General features: G+C 49.2%; 1 long non-coding RNA gene across 2 annotated transcripts; it reads right to left on the minus strand.

The window, feature by feature from the left end:
• Positions 1–282: 282 nt before the first annotated feature.
• LOC129536782 (uncharacterized) lies at positions 283–11,466 on the minus strand. Of its 2 annotated transcripts, none has more exons than XR_016037727.1 (3): positions 10,785–11,466; positions 4,073–4,189; positions 283–1,935 (listed from the first exon to the last, which is right to left on the minus strand). It is a non-coding gene; the product is annotated as an uncharacterized LOC129536782 (long non-coding RNA). The 2 variants fall into 2 exon arrangements; XR_016037726.1 differs by having other exon boundaries at positions 2,993–4,189.
• Positions 11,467–19,834: the final 8,368 nt, after the last annotated feature.

Raw genomic sequence — 19,834 nt, forward strand, 5'->3', positions numbered from 1 at the left:
AGAACAACAGCCATCCTCTAGAAGAACTTACTGCGTGTTAAGGGCTGTGCAAAGCGTTTTGCACACGGCTGCACTTGCAGCCCCTGTAACAACCCCGTAAGCTGGTGACTGCTGTCCCTGCTTTTCAGCCTAGGAAACGGAGTCTTGCAACGGTGGCTGGCCCGAGGTCACGCCACTGCTGAGAGCAGAAGCCAAGAGTCAGCCGAGTCTGTGACTCACAGGCTCAGAATCTGTATCAGCTTTATTGAGCTGTAATTGCAAAAACTACATATAGTTAAGGTGTATACACCGATGGTTTCATATAAATACACACTGTGACATGGTCACAAGAATCAGCTACGTAGCAATCACTACCTCACGTGGTCACCCTCTTTTAAGCTTTTCATACCCCTTCCCTCCTTCCCTCTGGCGACCACTTGTTTTTTCTCTCTGTCCATGAGTCCATTTCTCTTTTGTAATATTTATTCATTTGTTTTGTTATTAGATTCCACATGTAAGGGAAATCATACAGGACTTCTCTTTCTCTGTCTTATTTCACTTATAACAGCCTCTGGGTCCATCCATGTTGCCACAAATGGCAAGATCTCATCCTTTTTTTGTGGCTGAGTGATATACACACAAGAGGGCTTCCTGGGTGGTGCTAGTGGCAAAGAACCCACCTACCAATGCAGGAGAGTTAAGAGACATGGGTTCAGTCCCTGGGTCGGGAAGATCCCCTGGAGGAGGAAGTGGCAACCCACTCCAGTATTCTTGCCTGGAGAATCCCATGGACACAGGAGCCTGGCGGGCTCACAAAGAGCCAAGGTTTAACAGGGAGCTGGCGGGCCTGATAACAAACCGACATCAGGAGAGAGAAGAGCGAGGGAGCTTGCATTCTGGGCAGAAAGGAGCTTGGAAGCAGCGAAGCCCCCTGAGGAGCAGCTTTCAAGACGAAAGCTGAGGACCAGAGGGAAGGCCTGGAGGAAGGGCGCGCGGGTGCAGTGGGGGCTCCGAGACCCAAGGTGGGGGCAGCGGGGCCTGTGTGAGGCGCAGTCAGACCACAGAGACCTGAAAGCACAGTGGTGAGCCCAACAGTGGCGTGGCGTGAGCGTGGAGAGGTAGCCGGGAGTGGGGACTGAGGCTTCGCGGGCACGGGTAGGACTTGGACCTTCTCCTAAGTTAGAGGAAGGAACAGGAGGGTGTCCAGCAGGGATGACGGGACCACATTTATGCTGCAAAGAGGAACTTGGGAGGGCACAACCCGGGCCCAGGACCCAGGCTGGCAGGCCCAGGCAAGAGACGGCTGTGGTTTGGACAAAGATTCCGGCAGGGAGTTGGAAAGAGGAGGGCGCGGACAGCCAGGAGCCAGGCGGAGCCAGAACCCACAGGACACAGTGGATTCTGTTTCAGGGATGAGGGGCAAGGAGGAGTCCAGGAGGCTCCACCAGTTTGGGCTTCAGGATGGGCGATGGAGTGTCACAACCACGGGAAACGCAGGGACAGCGCAGGCCTGGGACAGAGGAACCGGCAAACAGGATGGAGAGGAGCAGCAGGGAGGCGGGAGGGGACCGGACAGGGATGGGCCACTTTGCACACTTTCCCCTGCTGGCAACACTGCCCTCCCGCTGCTGGCTGCCTCCAGGTAGTTACTCAGACCCCCGTGTACACATCCATCCTCCAGAGGCCTCCCCAGGCCGCTGACCCACCCAGGAACACTCTGTCCCAAGACTTACTTCCCTTCTCTTTAGGCACAGAGCAGCATCTGCACGTGTCTTCTTTGTCCAAGTATGTATCTCCCTTCCCCGAGTCTAATAGCAGCTTCTGGAGGGCATCGCTGTCCCGAGAGCCTTCTCTCCAGTGTCTAAAGCCGGACAGTTCCCGTGGCAGGCACCCAGTCCTGTGAACCGACTCCCTGCCATTCTCTGCTCTCAGAAAACAGACGGATTCTTCCCAGCTCTGGGCGGGAGACAAAATGCATTCAGTTACGGAATCGTATGGAGGTTGAAGGACCTGGCTTTGGAGTTGGACGTGAGCTCCCATCTAGGCTTAACTCATTCTAGCTGTGTGATTTTAGGCAAATCGCATGACCTCTCTGAGCCCCAGAGTGAATAATCATGTCCATCTCACAAGGCTGTGTAAAAGTAAATAAAATCATGTTTCTAAAGAACCCAGCCCTGCCTGGCACATAGTTAGAGCTCTTAAAATGAGTTAAGAAGATAACCAGAGATACCCAGAGCAATGCTGTTAGAAAGTTTTGAAATTACGCCTTTCTCTTTATTCCCTATAATTGCCACCTAGAGAATTTAGAAATTGTTAGTCATGTTGGCTCTAAGCTTCCTTCTCAGCCCACTGAATCATCCAGAAGGTGCAGTGAGCACGGGGCTGTGAATGGTGAAGGTTAAGAAGCAGAAGCACACACCCAGCTCACGGGCACCTAAGCCGTGCTCTCCCGCCTCCTGATAAAGGCGCCTGTGACTCAGTTAGGAATCAGCAGTGGCTGCAAACCCTTCTTCCCAGAAAAGATGATCACGTCCTATTCTAAGAATTGACTCACAGGCCCCCATGGTATCTGTATCTAAAATTCTTCATAGCCGCTTTGCAAAGAACCAGACAGGGAGGGGGTGGTGGCACCCTGCCACTTCCAGGAGGAAGTCCAGGTCAGCCTGCCCGGGCTAAGCACGCGGAGAGCGGGGGAGTTGGCCCAGGGGTCCAGTCTAGTCCCAAGAGGTGGGGGAGAGACAGACAGAGCCAGCAAGGCTGTGTACTCCTGGGGCTTCCCGCCAACGTGTGAGAAGACCCCAAGACTGGAGAACCACCCAGCTGAGCCATAGGACAAAGGAGCAGCTGATTTGAGCCCCCGAGTTTGAGGGTCTTGTGTTGCCCTGAGCTGACCAGGGCACTCAGCCCCCCTGAGAACACTTTAGTGCCTTGGTCCTCCCTCCCCAAGGGCAGGTGGGCATGGCCACGGCCAGGGTAGGATGGGAAAAGGAGCCACGGGGAGGGCTGCCCGCACCTTGCAGATGAGGGTGGGGCTGTTGTTTCTCCTGCAGACAAAGAGAATTTGAGGTTAAGAAAATTTCTTCCAGAACGTGGATTGGCAGAGAGTTGGGGTGATCAGACCAGCCGGGAGGCTGCTGAACTAGTCGAGGCAAGGCTTGATGGGGTCCTTATGGATAATAGGGTCCTTACAGACGATGGAGATTGTACATACGGTGGGGTCCTGACAGATTTGTTGTTGTTCAGTCACTAAGTTGTGTCCGACTCTTCGCGACCCCATGGGCTGCAGTACGCTAGGCTCTTCTGTCCTTCACTGTCTCCCGGAGTTTGCTCAAGTTCATGTCCATTGAGTTGGTGATGCTATCTAACCATCTCTTCCTCTGCCCCATTCTCCTCCCACCTTCAATTTTTCCCAGCATCAGGGTCTTTTTCAATGAGTCGGCTCTTCGGATCAGGGGGGCCAAAGTATTGGAGCTTCAGCTTCAGCCTCAGTCCTTCCAATGAACATTCAGGGTTGATCTCCTTTAGGAATGACTAGCTTGATCTCTTTGCAGTCCAAGGGACTCTCAAGAGTCTCCTCCAGCACCACAGTGTGAAAGCATCAATTCTTCAGTGCTCAGCCTTCTTTATGGTCCCATTCTCACATCTGTACATGACCACTGGAAAAACCATAGCTTTGACTGTACGGACCTTAAACAGAGTCCTTACAGATGCTGAGGCCCTTACACTAACACACTAACAGTGGGGGGGAAGGATGGGGAGAGGTGAAGGACACCATATCATCACAGAGCTGGCGGCAGACTGGCCAGGGAGCAGGGAAGGGAAGGGTGTTGGGAGCCTTCCAACCAGGGCACCTGGGTGGCTGTGGAGCGGTTCAGGAAGACAAGGGCCCCAGGAAGGGCCCTTCTCCAGGGAGGACAGTGAGGAGGAGCTGATGGCAGCTGTCTCAAGCTGGTTCCCACAGCAGCCCTCAAGACCTGGGAGGTGGTTGGTTCCCTGATGCGTGCACCCCCTCCCCACCCAGAGCAGAGTCTGTCTCTGAGGAGATGCTGTTAATCTGACTGAGACACATTAACTGGTATTTTGAAGCACTTACTACGCACTTGGTATGTTCCAGCACTTTATATATATTTACTCATCTTGATCCTCAAGTAGAATACAACTCAGCCATAAAAAAAGTGTCACGATGCTCTTTGCGGCAACATGCAAGGACCTAGGGATGATAGTATTAAGTGAAGTCAGAAAGGGGAAAACAAACATATGATATCACATACATGTGGAATCCAAAATACACACAGAGGAACATATCGATGAAACCGAAGCCGACTGACAGACACAGAGAGCAGACTCGTGGCTGCCAAGGGGCAGGGCAGGGGAGAGAGGCGGACTGGGAGTTTGGGGCCAGCAGGCGGAAACCATCGCGCATAGGGTGAGCAGACGGCAAGGCCCTTCCGCACAGAACAAGGAACTGCATTCATTATTCTCTGATAAACCATAATGTGAAAGAGTATAAAAAACTGTGTGTATATATACTGAGTCACTCCACTGCTCAACAGTAATTAGCACAACACGATAAGTCAACTACACTTCAATTTAAAAAAAATACAGAAAGGAAGCTACATACAGGGACCGTCAGAGCATCGACAGGAGAGTGGAAGAGACAAAACCGGAGACTCAGCATCTGAGACGGAAGGACCGCTGACGCACCCCGTGTGGAGCACGCAGTGTTCTGCACCAGTAGAGCTCAGCAAGTACTGGCTGAGCAAAGAAGAAAAGGATTCAGGGACTTCGGTCCCCAGGTCCACAGGGGGCCTGCAGCACTGCCCGTTCGCCCAGCCACACCTCCAGTCGCCCACAGGGCTCGTGATGCTGGCTCCCTCGGGACAGGCGTGTCCAGTGTTTGGCCTGGGCTGGACTCCCCTGTCAGGGAGTGGACTTTCACTTCTGTGTTCTCTCTTCCCATCTAGTAACAGCTGGGTCCGAGACGCCTTTGTCACCGATCACTGCCGCATTGCAGGACTCAGCAAGCATGACAGAAAGAATGTAAAGTCTCTCCTTCATCATTTCTGTGTGGATTACAGGTTGACTGGATAATATTTTGGAAGTACTGGGTTAAATAAGAAAGATTAGCATTATTTTAACCTGATTGTTCCTTTCTGTGATGTGGCTCCCAGACGATTTCAGATGGCCCACACAGCCCATGTTACCTGTCTGTAGGTGTGAAGGGTTCAGCCCAGCTGTACAAATCTTTCTTACCTGTTTTGCCAGAAATTTATTTACAGAACACAACCTATCCCGCCACATTAAGGCTAAAGTCCAGGGGCTTCCATGGTGGCTCAGTGGTAATGAATCTATCTGCCAATGCAAGGTCACAGGTTTGATCTCTGGTCCGGGAAGATCCCACATGCTGCAGAGCAACTGAGCCTACACGGGACAACTAGAGCATCCAGATGCTGCAATGAAAGATCCCACATGACACAGTCAAATAAGTAAATATTAAAAATAGATGAGTAAATATTTAAAAGTAAATAAAACAAGAAGCACTTCATTAAAAAAGTAAACAGAAGTCAAATCTTAAGCTTTGTACACCAAACTAAGGAACATGAGCTTAATTCTAATCACTACTGAATGGTTCAGACTGGGTGTGACAACCCTCAGAAGGGTATCAGTGAAATACTGACTTTATTTCTTTTTTTATATCGGTTATGAAAGCTTCTGAGCATAATACTTTCTTTACCTGGAGGACTTCAATTACAAATTGCTGAAAGGATTATTCATATTTTCTATTTCTTCTCCTGTCAATTTTGATAAACTGTATACTTCCAGGAATGTTTTTTCCAGATGCTCACATTTATTGGCGTTTTGTTCCTCATGCCCTCTGCGATCCCCATTTTCACTCCTGGCGTTGGGGATTCCTGCCTTTTTTCCTTTTCACCACAGGTTCATCAGCATCATTGTTCTTTCTCAAGTCTCACCTTCTTGTATTTTCTGCTGACAAATCCTCTCAGTCTCTGTGTGTTTGGAAGCATCTTTATTTACTGTCGCTCTTGAGGGTTACGTTCAGAGATCGTGTTTTAGACGGACACTCATTCTCTTGTAGCACTTTACATATCGATCCTGTTGTCTTCTGGTTTCCACTGGTTCTGTGGAGAAGTCAGTTGGTGTTACTTCTCTTTGAGAAATCCTCGGTGTTCTGCATTCTTCTCACGATATTTCTGGATGTGCTTTTCTCCCTGCAATAGAACTTCTTTCTGTTATGTGTATCCCATTCTTTTGTTTCCACTGTTTCTGTGGAGAAGTCAGTTGGTGTTACTTCTCTTTGAGAAATCCTCGGTGTTCTGCATTCTTCTCACGATATTTCTGGATGTGCTTTTCTCCCTGCAATAGAACTTCTTTCTGTTATGTGTATCCCATTCTTTTGTTTCCACTGTTTCTGTGGAGAAGTCAGTTGGTGTTACCTCTCTTTGAGAAATCCTCGGTGTTCTGCATTCTTCTCACGATATTTCTGGATGTGCTTTTCTCCCTGCAATAGAACTTCTTTCTGTTATGTGTATCCCATTCTTTTGACTCTCCACCCTTTATTCTGGGTATGACCTATTTTTCAGTTCACCAAATCTCTCTTTGGCAACGTCCATCCTGCTGTTAAACCCTTTCATTTTTAATCTCAGTTACTGTATAGACAGAGAATTGGGGTTATTGTTAGAACCAGAATTTCAATTTTATTCTTTCTTACAGTTTCTAGTGATCTGACTAACATTCATTTCTCTTAAGTCTTCAAACACATTCAAAACATGGCTATTTTTTAAAGTTTCTGTCTGTTCTTTCCATTACCGGAAACTTTGTGAATCTGTTTCTATTGCTTATTGTTTCTCTTGGGATTTGATCATATGGTCCTCTTTCCTTGATGCTGTGTTTTTTTGATTGAGTGTCAGACTCAATCATTCTATATGAAAAATTATAGAAATAATTTGCGGGCTAAAATGATGTGTTCCTCCACAGAGGATTTACTTTTGCTTCTGGTAGGCACCTAGGGCCTCTAGAAATCCCAGGTTGCCTTAATCCAATTACAGGGATTAAGACTATTTGAAGCTTAGTAGTGAGAATGGGAGCAGGAGATGGATTTGAAAAGCCATCTGCTCTCTCTGCTAAACACCAGAGATCAGAGCAAAACCAGTAGTCCAGGCCCCATGGACCAACATGCAACAGCCTCAGCACACACACCCCCTCATCGGAGCCGCATCCTGGAGAAAGTGTTGTTTATTTGGCTCACCCCCTCTGGCACCATAATCTGGTCCAGCCATATGCAGAAAATAATACGCGGATGGAGTCTTTAATCCCATGCTTTGTGCGATGACAAAAGGATTTTCTCAGAATGACTGCATCCAAACTCTGAAAAGAAAACTGTAAACATTTATGCACAGTGAGCCATGAACAATAGTTTCACTGAAGAACCATCCGTGATCCTTCATTATTTGATCCAAACAAAATGTCAATCTACCCTGCCCAAAGCTCTTTAGTGACTTTACACAACACACACACACACATACACACACAACACGATGAGTGTGTTCTAATACTAGAATTTTCACTTCTTGTTTTGGAACCAAGATTCTCCTGCTGGGTAAATTCAAAGTCCTTGTTTGCGCCTTTAAGCAAAGCACAATCCAGGTGGCACTAGTGGTTAAAGAACATGCCTGCCAAAGCAGGAGACTCAAGAGACTCATTTGATCCCTGAGGAGGGAATGGCAACCCTCTCCATTATTCTTGCCTGGAGAATCCCATGGACAGAGGAGCCTGGTGAGCTACAGTCCGTGGGCTCACAGAGAGTTGGACACAGCTGAGCGCACGCACATAGTCTTTAAGAACAGAATCTTCCAATGAACGCTCAGCCCCAACGGCGGTTCTGCCTGGTGCTGGCAACCACCCTGGGTGATGCGAAGGGGCCCTGTTCTCCCTGAGCCCACAGGGCCCCTTGATAAGCTTAGGGCTGTGCTGTGGGTCACTATTCTCCAGGCCAATCCTGCTCTTCCCGCAGCTTCACTTTCTCCCACTCAGCGTTCTCAGAGATCCACGTCACGGCAAAAGGGGAGGCATCTGAATGCTGGTGGTGGTAGTGATCTCCTTTCTTGTGAACAACATGAAACAGGTATTCCCCCCACACTCACACCATGAATATGGCCAAACGTCAAGATCCACCCTGAGAGATACTGCTGAGCATCTTCGCAGAATCCCAGGTGCCAGCGACCAGCTAACTGGTCCTCCGAGTTGTGGAGGCTGTGGGCTGAGCTAGAAGAGCTAGGAGCCAGGCATTTCCTCATTCTCACGTGTGTTCAGACCTAGAGCAAGACGGGTCACTGGAAAAGGCCGAGTAAGTGGGAACTCTCTCCCCCAGCCGGCTCCTGCCCGCACCCCCAGACTCAGCTCGAGCATCTCCTTTCCGTCCAGAGTTTCCTGTTCCACTGCCCTCTGCTCATCTCTGATCTCCATCATAACTGTCTGTCTGTAAGTCTGTCTCCCCATCAGGGCAGGCACAGGTCTGACTCAGCGTGTGTCCCCTAAACCGGAATCGGGTGGCAGATCAAATGCTGACGAGCCTCTGGGGCCATGTGTAACACCCCTTCACTGCACAGTGACGCTGATCAAACCAGCTGTGTCTCCCTTCCACGGCAGGGGTCTGGCCTAGTGGTCGGCCCTGAAAAGCTTTCCTGAAGTGCCTCATCATCAGGCAAGCAAGAAGCTGGTGGATGAGCCTTCCAAAGAGCGGGCATGTAAGGGCCCAGGGGTGAAGGGGATGCTGGGGGAGCAGGGCTGGAGGAGCAACAGGGATCCGTTCTTGCAGCACATTGTAAGGAGAGAGGGCGTGCAAAGTCAATTCCGTTGTGTCTGACTCTTTGCAACCCCATGGACCATAGCCCTCCAGGCTCCTCTGTCCATGGGATTCTTACGGAGAGAAGCCACTCAACCTAGCTGGTGACGGCGACCAAAGAGGGCAGGGTTGGGAGGAATGGCGAAGATGCCAGCCCACAGGAACTCGCTGAGTGCCCTGGCAGGCCGCTTAGCTGCTCTGACCTCAGTTTCCTGATCAACAGAAGGGGGGAGTGTATTAAAATTTGTTTCTAAGACCCCTTCTAATTTTTAAAAATGTACTTTTTTATTTTCGTTGTGGCTGTGTGGATTTGTCTTATGGAGCCCGGGCTCTAGGGTGCCCAGATTTCAGTGGCTGTGAACACGCTGGGCCTGCGGGAACTTCCCAGACCAGGGATCGACCCCGTGTCCTCTGCCTTGGCAGGTGGCTTCTTAATCCCTGGATCACCAGGGAAGTCCCCTTCTAATTTTAAAGTTCTTTAACTTGTAAATGACAACAAGAGAGATAGGTGCTTCATTGTTTAAAAAAAAATATCCTTGGGAGTCCTACAACGTAGAAGCTGGAGAGCTTCATGAAGAGAATCCAACCAGCCTGGCCCCAAGCTGGGGAGACAGACTTACAGACAGACAGTTATGATGGAGATCCGAGATGAGCAGAGGGCAATGGAATAGAAAACTCTCGATGGAAAAGAGATGCCTGAGCTGAGTCTGGGGGAGAGAGTCCCTGCTTACTCAGCCTTTTCGAGGGAGATGCATGATCATTACTCCAGGGTGCTGACCAGATCCTACCCAGGACGCTCTGTTTAAGAATGAAAGAAAGTACAGGAAAGTCAAATGGCTGAGCCAATACAGAAAACAGTAGGGTGATTTCCTCAAAAAATTAAGCAAAGAGCTACCACATGATCCAGTAATTGTACTTATGAACATACACCCAAAAGAACTGAAAGCAGGACTTAGTTATTTGTAAGCCCGTGTTCATCACAGCATTATTCACCATCACCAAGGGAACCCACGTGTTCATCAGATGAATGAATAAAGAAAACGTGGCTTCTAAAAGGAAGGGAATTTTGACGCACGCTACAACAAGGATGAACTTTGAGAACATATGCTTGGTGAAATAAGCCGCCCACTAAAGACAAACACTGTATGCTTCCATTTACACGAGGCCCCTCAGATTTATAGCAACGGAAAGTAGAATGCTGGGTACCAGGGGTGGGGGAGACAGGATGAGGGGTTAGTGTTCAATGGGGACAGAGTTTGGGAAAAGTGAAAAAGTTCCAGAGACAGATGGTGGGGATGGTTGAACAACAATGTGAATGGACTGAATTGTACACTTAAAAATGGTTAAAATGGGAAATCTGATGTTATGTGTATTTTATCACAATTTAAAAAAAAAGAATGAAAAGAAGCATATCTTCTGCTTTAGAACAGTTTCCACATAAAATGTTAAACTGGGGCAGCTAAGTAAACTTAAAATCTTTTCCACAGCAAGAGAAGCCATCAGCAAACCAAAAAGACAACCTACTAAATGGGAGAAATGTTTGCAAATAATATGAAGATGCTGCTACTGCTAAGTCACTTCAGTCGTGTCCGACTCTGTGCGACCCCATAGACAGCAGCCAACCAGGCTCCCCCGTCCCTGGGATTCTCCAGGCAAGAACACTGGAGTGGGTTGCCATTTCCTTCTCCAATGCATGGAAGTGAAAAGTGAAAGTGAAGTCGCTTCAGTCGTGTCTGACTCTTAGCGACCCCATGGACTGCAGCCTACTAGGCCCCTCTGTCCATGGGATTTTCCAGGCAAGAGTACTGGAGTGGGGTGCCATTGCCTTCTCTGAATATGAAGATAAGGGGTTATTATTAACATATGGAAACAGCTCGTATAACTCAACATCAAACATACAAACAACCTGAGACTTGCCTGGTGGTACAGTGGATCCACCTACCTGCACAGGGGACACAGGTTTGATCCCTGGTTCAGGAAGATTCCACGTACTGGGGAGCAGCTAAAGCCTGCGTGTTGCAACTCCTGAGCCCTGGAACCTGGAGTCTGTGCTCTGCAACAGGAGAAGCCGCCACAGTGAGAAGTCGGAGCAGTGCAGCCAAGAGCGGCCCCCACCACCCGCAGCAAGGGAAAGCCCACATGTGGCAACAAGGCCCAGCCAGCCAGAAAGAAATAACTTTTTTAAAAAAGTGATCTAAAAATGGGCAGAAGAACAGAATAGATACTTTTCCAAAGAGGAAATGCAAATGGCCAACAGGCTCATGAAAAGATGCTCAACATCACTGATCAGCAAGGAAACGCAAATCAAATCTGCAATGAGATATCACCTCACACTTGTCAGAATGGTTATTGTTAAAAGGAACACAAATAACAAGTGTTGGGGGAAACTGGAGAAAAGGGAACCCTTGTATACTGTGTTGGGAAAGTAAATTGGCGCAGCTACTGTGGAAAACCATATGAAGGCTTCTAAAACACTAAAAATAGAATTTCCATATGACCCAGCAATTCCACTCCTGGGTATATATCTGAAAGAAATGAAAACACTAATTTGTAAAGATACACACACCCTAGTGAGTGTTCACAACAGCATTATTTATAACGGCTGAGATGGAGAAGCAACCTAAGTGTCCGTTGACAGATGAATGGATAAAGAATATGTGGTATATACACACAATGGAGTATTACTCAGCCACTAAAAAAGAATGAAATTTTGCCATTTGCAGCAACGTGGGTAGACTCAGAGGGTATTGTGCTACGGGAAACAAGTCAGAGAAGGACAAATACTATACAGTATCGCTGACAGGTGGAATTTAGAAAACACATCAAGCCAGGAAATGGAGCACAAAGAAGCAGACTCACAGGATACAGAGAGCAAGTTCAGTTCAGTTCAGTCACTCAGTCGTGTCCGACTCTCCGCGACCCCATGAATCGCAGCACGCCAGGCCTCCCTGTCCATCACCAACTCCCGGAGTTCACTCAAACTCATGTCCATCGAGTAGGTGATGCCATCCAGCCATCTCATTCTCTGTCATCCCCTTCTCCTCCCGCCCCCAATCCTTCCCAGCATCAGAGTCTTTTCCAGTGAGTCAACTCGTCGCATGAGGTGGCCAAAGTATTGGAGTTTCAGCTTTAGCATCAGTCCTTCCAATGAACACCCAGGACGGATCTCCTTTAGAATGGACTGGTTGGATCTCCTTGCAGTCCAAGGGACTCTCAAGAGTCTTCTCCAACACCACAGTTCAAAAGCATCAATTCTTTGGCGATCAGCTTTCTTCACAAGCTGCTGCTGCTAAGTCGCTTCAGTCGTGTCCAACTCTGTGAAACCCCATAGATGGCAGCCCACCAGGCTCCCCCGTCCCTGGGATTCTCCAGGCAAGAACACTGGAGTGGGTTGCCATCTCCTTCTCCAATGCATGAAAGTGAAAAGTGAAAGTGAAGTTGCTCAGTCGTGTCCAACTCTTCGAGACCCCCTGGACTGCAGCCTACCAGGCTTCTCCGCCCATGGGATTTTCCAGGCAAGAGTACTGGAGTGGGGTGCCAACGCCTTCTCCGTCTTCACAAGCTAGTGGACACCAATGTGAGGGGGAGGGGCTACATAAGTATGGGGGAGCAGGAGACACAAACTCTTGGGGGTAAGATAGGCTACAGGAACATATTGTGCAACATGCTGAATATAGCCAATATTTTGTAATAACTGTAAATGGAAATAACCTTTTAAAAATGTATAAAAAATGAAAAAATTCTGAATAAAAATTCAAAGTTAAACTGGAAAGAAGGGCTTTAGTCCACAAAGGGGCAGTCTTCAGTTATTCGTCTGTGGCAAAAGCAGCACCTTCCCACGATGTTGAGTAACAGTGGTTTTACTGTAATTAGATCAGCTTCATTAAAATGTTCTGAAAAACTAATTATAAGTTGCAAGCAGGGCCCTGTGGAGCATACATTTGTTTTCCACATCTGTGACTCTATTTCTGGTTTTTAAAATAGGCTCATTTGCACCAATTTTTTAGATTCCGCATACAAGCAATATCGTGTGATGCTGGTCTTGACTGACTCACTTCACTTAGTACGATAATCTCTAGGCCCATCTATGTTGCAGCAAATGGCATGCTTTCATTTTCATGGCTGAGTAATATTCCACTGTGCAAATATGTGTGTGTGTGTAAACCACATCTGCTTCATCCATTCCTCCATCTCCTTTCAGATCTTTACATGTCATTTGTCTTCCAGATACGCTATTCTTCTCTTCCCAGATGGCTCCAGAGAAGTAGGGAGTTCAGAATGGCTTTGGCTGATGTTCATGCTCAGCTCAGTGGACAGAGAGCGATTTTCTTAATGTGTCTGTTCAGTTGGAAGAGTGAAGGGTCAGCCTTTCCCACGCTACCCGAGCAGTGTGGAGTCTTGGGAGCTGGGGACACAGCTGAAAAGAACCTCATAGAACCCCTGCAGGACGGCTGTGCCGGACAGAGCAGGGCACGCACAGGTGATAAGGAGCCGCTTCCTGCCTCTGAGACATTTCTAGTCTGGTGTCACCCTTTCGCTTGTACCCCGTCAAGGGAATTGAAGGGGAAACAAAGATACAACCAGCTAAAGGGATCAGGAAAGAGCTCGTGACTTCACAAGAGAACATGTATGAATAGACACACGAAAAGACGCTCAACAACGTTAGTCACCAGAGAAATGCAAACCAAGATCACAGCAGCCACCGCACCGCTACATACAGACTTGTGGTTGTGTTTCCGTCGCTAAGGCACGTCCGACTCTGAACGACAACATGGGCTGCAGCAGGCAAGGCTTCCCTGTCCCTCTCTGTCTCCTGGAGTTCCCTCAGATTCGTGTCCATTGAGTCCGTGATGCCATCCACACGTGAGAATGGCTAAAATTTTTATTTAAATGTAAAATCCAACAGCACGAGTTGGAGAAAATGTAGCAGAAGTGAATCACTCACACATCGCTGGTGGGAGTGTAAAACAGAGCTGCTCCGCAGTTTCTCGTTAAACACACACCCCCATACCACCCAGGACTTTCACATCCAGGCACTGACCTTAGAGAAATGGAAGCGTCTGTTCACACAGACTTGCACACGAACGTTTAGAGCGGCTTTATAGCCCCAACCTGAAAACAACCTAAGGGTCCACCAATGGGCCAAAGAATAATCAAGTCATGGTATGTCCATACACCGGAATCACACTCGATATTAAATGAAATTCATTACTGATTCAAAATCATGAACGAATCTCAAAATCATTCTGCGGAGTGGAAGAACCTGGACACAAAAAAGCTCGTGTTGTAGCTTACTAGGTAGGCACTCAAGTGTGTGTTTAACTTTCTGAGAACCAGTTTGCATGCAACTCTAGAAAATGCAAACAAATTTTTTAGTGACAGAAGGCAGCCTGGAGACTGGAGGGCAGAGAGGAGAGGGAGGGACTGGGACATCTGGGTAGAAATGTTCTGCGCGTTCGGTGCAGTAGCAGTTTCACAAGAGCAGACATCTGTCAAAACTCATCAAATCCTATCATTGAGACAGGCGCAGGTCATTGTACATAAATCATACCTCGAAATGGTAATTATTTTAAAAATGTATAAAGCCACAAGTGCAAGAGAAGAGAAAGCAGAGCAAATGAAAAATGTCAAAAATACGGTTTTTAACAACTTTTTGAAATAAAATTGATATAGACCCCAATCTGGACATAGTAACTGCACTTATATTTAATGCATATAATTTGCTGAGTTTGGAGAGAGAGGAAGGAAGGGAGAGAGGGAGGGTGGAAGGACAGACTTCCTTCCTGGCTTGCAGACAGATGCCGATGGGATACAGCAAGGCTGCGGCTGTCTGCATGCCAGGAGGAGAGCCCAGCCCTGCTCACACCCTGGTCTCACACGTGCAGGCATGAGAAACACGTCGGTTATTTAGGACCCCGGGCTTGGGTATTCGGTTTAGGCGCCGAGGAGACAAATGGAGGCTGTCTACCTTTACCCCCTGCCCTCCCCGTCCCCCCACCCCCAGGCTGCTCTCCTGCTCACCCACCGCGCCCCCCCCCCCCCGGAGCTCCCACCGGGTCCTGCCACTGAGGCTGCCCGGGCCAAAAGCCAAAGCCAGGGTGTGCATGGATGCCCCTGGCTTTTGATTCCGCTGTGCACATTGTGTGACTCTCAGAGTTCCCTCCAGGCCATCTGACAGCCCCCCACGATGGCTTCTCCAACTAAAGACATTAGATGCTCAAAAACGTTGTCAACTTTCTGGTCAGCGTGACCCTAGACAGGGGACGCTGCAGAGCAACTCCCCGCCCCTGGCACAGGGACTCTCCACCCTATGGAGAAGGAAACAAACAAGGTCTTGCGGGGTGGGCAGCAGGATAAAAAACCCACCCAAATTACTCTCGTGCGCCATCTAGTGACACGGAGAGGTGTGAGCCAGAGCTTTGGGACGCTGCTGCTGCTAAGTCACTTCAGTCGTGTCCGACTCTGTGTGACCCCGTAGATGGCAGCCCACCAGGCTCCCCTGTCCCTGGGATTCTCCAAGCAAGAACATTGGAGTGGGTTGCCATTTCCTTCTCCAATGTGTGAAAGTGAAAAGTGAAAGTGAAGTCACTCAGTCGTGTACGACCCTTAGCAACCCCACGGACCGCAGCTGGGAAGGACGAAATGGACTTGGTTCAAGGCGACTGGAGTTACAGACACGGAGAGAAGAGCTCAGATGAGGGGCCCCGAGGGTGGAGGTGACCACAGAACTGTCACCAAGGAGGCGAGAGGCGAGGAAAGGCAGGAACTTACATTTAAACAAAGCATTTTACTGAGAAGGGAGAAAGAGAGTAAGGTATAGCAGTTATTTAAAGAATTAAACATGGACAACTAGCTGATGGCCTACACGGGGAAAGAATCTTTTAAAATTTATTTTCTAATAGGGGTGTAATGGCTTTATATTGTGTTAGTTTCTGCTGTACAACAAAGGGAATTAGCCATATGTATACATGGTCCCCTCCCCCTTGAGCCTCCCTCCCATCCCACCCCTGACCATCCCACCCCTCTAGGTCATCACAGAGCATCGAGCTGAGCTCCCTGTGCTACACAGCACTTCCTGCTAGCTGTCTGTTTCACACACCATGGTGTATATATGTCAATCTTACTCTCCAAAAAAAATTAAACTGGCTATGTGTATACATATAACAGATTCACTTCGCTATACACCTGAAATCAACACAACACTGTAAATCAACTATACTCCAATAAAAAAAATTTTAAAGACATGCTCGTATAAATATGGCCTCATAGTAAATTGTTTTCAGAGTTCGTTGACTTGAACTGTGCTGCTGATGCTGTTAGAATGTGTTCGTTGGTATAGCTAATGGGTTAGTATTCATTGTCCGTAGTATCTTGAAGGCTGATGTATAGCATGGTGACTATAGTTAACAACACCGAACTATATACTGGAAATCTAAGACAGTAGACTTCAGGTGCCTTTGCTACAAAAAGTGCTAAATGTGTTAGGAAATGGATGCTATGCTAAATCACTTCAGTCGTGTCCGACTCTGTGTGACCCCATAGACGAAAGCCCACCAGGCTCCCTCATCCCTGGGACTCTCCAGGCAAGAACACTGGAGTGGGTTGCCATTTCCTTCTCCAATGTGTGAAAGTGAAAAGTGAAAGTGAAGTCGCTCAGTCGTGTCCGACCCCTAGCGACCCCACGGACTGCAGCCTACCAGGCTCCTCCATCCGTGGGATTTTCTAGGCAAGAGTACTGTAGTGGCTTAATTAGCTTGACTGTAATAATTATTTCACTGCTCATATACATATCAAGACATGGAGCTATATTTCTGTAATATATACAATTGTTTACTTAAAAAAAAACAAGCAAACAAGGTTTGAGACTTCCCCGGTGGTCCAATGGTTAAGATCCTGCCTTCCAATGAAGGGCCCATGGGTTCTGATCAGGGACCTAAGATCCTACATCCCATGGAGCAACTAAGACCTCACACCCCACCTGCTGAGCCCTTGAGCCCCAAGTAGAGAGTCCATGTGCCACAACCTAAGATCCCAGGTGTTGCAACTAAGATCTAGGGCAGAAAAATAAGCAAATATTTTTCTAAAAAGAGAGGGTCTTGTTACTCAGACAGTTATCCAGAGCCATCTTAGACCGAAGCCATTGTTTTGCTCTGAGTTCACAGGAACACTTTATTCTCTGTTTTGTTTTTTCTCTTAATCGCCAGGTCCCATCTTCCATATAAGAATCACCTACAGAGTTTGCCAGAGCAGAGTTCTGGACCCCTCCCAACATTCCAGGGCGGCCTGCCCACAGGTCACCCTTTGAGAAAGACCCTTGTGGACCCCCTGGTCCACTGTAGGCCATCGGCTAAGTCATGTGAACAGAGTCCTTCCTTTCCTGCCCCCACGTTCAGGATGGCAGCGTGGAACTGCTTCGTGCAGAAGGCCGTGGCTCTGGTCCATTCATCCTGCGTTCATTCAGCAAGCCTCAAGCACCTACTTCGTTGTGCCAGGCACTGTGGCTGACCTGCCTCCCACAGCCAATCAGCAGGCGGAGGCCAGGGCCCCTCTCCACCTCCTGAAGTCCACGTGGGAGTCAGAGCAGTTGCCTGTGCTCTGCCCCAAGACAGGAGCTCTGAAGCACCCCTGTATCCTGCCAGGTGGGGCCGACTCCTTTCAAAAGCTGGGTGGGTCGCCAGGCCGCCTCCTCGAGCCATCTTACCTGGTCTCCTGCTCCCAGGGCTCCTCCTGCCCTCCAGGCTGCTGACACCTGAGGACAAGTCAGGCTAACAGCCCGGCCACCTGATCCAGACCGGACTGGACTCTGCAGGGTCCCGCCAGCCCTGTGGCTCCCCACCTGAACTTGGAGACTGGGTCTCGCCTCTTCCCCACCCCCAGAGTTCTCCTCCCAGGACCAAACCCTCCTGCCCATCCTCCCCTGGGAGCGTCCCTCCTCTCTGTGCCCCCTCAACCAGGCATCTCTGGACTTCTGACACCCCCCGCGGCCTGGGTCGGGGCCACGGTGTTCCCCTTTACGATGAAAGAGCCAGCCGAGGGCCTGCTTCTGTGAAATGAAAGCATTTCACCATCTGCCCATCGGGTCTCGGTCAGCTGATTGACGACAATTGAGCGCTTACTGCGTCCACCTCAGGACTACAAAGAATGAGGTGACTCGGCTTTGAGACGTGAAGGAGGCATGGTAGCGGAGCCGGTTAGCTGATAATCCCAGCAGGGGAGCAAGGGCAAGACCAGGACCTGCGACCTCAGCGAGGCAGCCTGCCGGGAGGGCTCGGGGCTGGGCTCCCTAAGGCCTGTGGCCTGGATTCCAGATCCTCACTCTGCGTCTGAGTAGCCGTGTGGCCAGGGCGGTCACTTAGCCTGTCCTGCCTCCGTTTCCTGGTCTAATTAATAGAAACTACATTAAGCGGCTTGGTGCGCTGTTGTATTAATATTACATTGATCAGCACAGATAGAGGATTCAGAGCTCAGTGGCTCTAGGCTCTCTCAGAGGGCCCAGTGGGTGATGGCTGTCATCATCCTTGTCATAACCACCACCATTGTCACCACCGCTGGCACCGTCACCATCCTCAGGCTTCAGAGGAAAGCGGAGCCTTGGGATGAGGGTCGGTCTTGAGCTGCGCCTCAACGCAGAGGGACTTGGCTGCAGGCCCAACCTATGTATGGCCCTTCCTGTTCTTGACACATACTACAAAGTGTTTACTAAGAAAGAGTGGGAGTCAGGTGCCAGCCAAACGGAGAGCTGTGCGTGGAAATGCAGAAAAGGATCCAGTGATTCTTACGAGCCCATGAAGTACAGACAGCGTTAAGACTGGAGTGCCGAAAAAAGTGCCTGCCACCAAAGTAACAGAAGAAAAAAAAGAAAGGACTTTCCTGGTGGTCCAGTGGTTAAGATTCCAGGCTTTCAATCCAGGGAGCGCAGGTTTGATCCCTGGTTGGAGAATTAAGATTCCACCGGCCATGCAGCACAGCCAAAATTAAAAAAAAAAACAAACCTGCCAGTTTGTCTCGTGCCAGCTTTCTGGAAGGAGTGAAAAGATGAGACTCCCCTTGTCACTCCCTGACTCCCCCCTGCCGCCCCTCCCCCAGCTCCACAAGCTCTCAATGGACTGTTTAGGCCTTAACAACTCTGGAGAGCTATTATGATCTATTGGGTGAAAAAAAATCGCTTACTTTACAAAGTGGTGTGTGTGATTTTCACCATTGACTTTAACTGCAACAGAGAAGCATTTCAGCCGGCTGAGTGCATAATGGGCATGCACCCACCATCTCTAACGTGGATTTACACAACGAAGGCAATTAGCAGCCCCCCGGGACCCACTTGGCGCCGTGGAGTAAACTTCGTCCATGGGCTGAGGATGTGCCAGGACCAATGCTCAGGAACCACTGCGGTCAACCTGGGAGGCCACCAAGCACTCAGGGACTGTCTTCACAAAGCCTTCCGTGGTGAGGCAGGGGCCCCAGGGAGCACCCACCCAACCAGAAAAGAGGCTTGAAGTTCTGCTTGTCTGCCACCAGACAGTGAGGGTTAAAAGCAGAGGAGCCGGGGGCGTCCCAGGTGGTCCAGTGGTTAAGACCCCCAGATGTGGGTCGGATCCCTGGTCCGGGAACTAAGACAGCACACACTGCCCTTGCTCTGAGAAGCACCTAAGTTGTCCAGCCCTCCCATCCACCCCTCCCAAGCCACTCCTATTGCTCCAAGGTAATCACCCCACTTCCTTCCTTCGTAGCAGCTGGTCATCTGCAGTTGTTACACCTACTCGTGGATTTGCCGCATCCCCGTGAGTTCAGGGAGCGGTTCTGTCCTGTCTCCACCAGGTCACCAAGGCCCAGGGCAGTGCCTGGCATACAGTCAGAGCTCAGTCAGTATTTGTCCAGGGAATGAAGGAGCCAAGAGCTGACCATGTCTTGTAACCGCTGCAGCACTTCCCACGGCAGCCTGCCCGCTCTCCATTTACTTGTTGGCTGTCTCTCTGCCCTGCCCAGAGGGCCAGC

Source organism: Moschus berezovskii, chromosome 6 (assembly GCF_049115385.1).
Source record: "Moschus berezovskii isolate FMDL1 chromosome 6, NW_MosBer_1.0, whole genome shotgun sequence".
Taxonomy (NCBI): Eukaryota; Metazoa; Chordata; class Mammalia; order Artiodactyla; family Moschidae; genus Moschus; species Moschus berezovskii.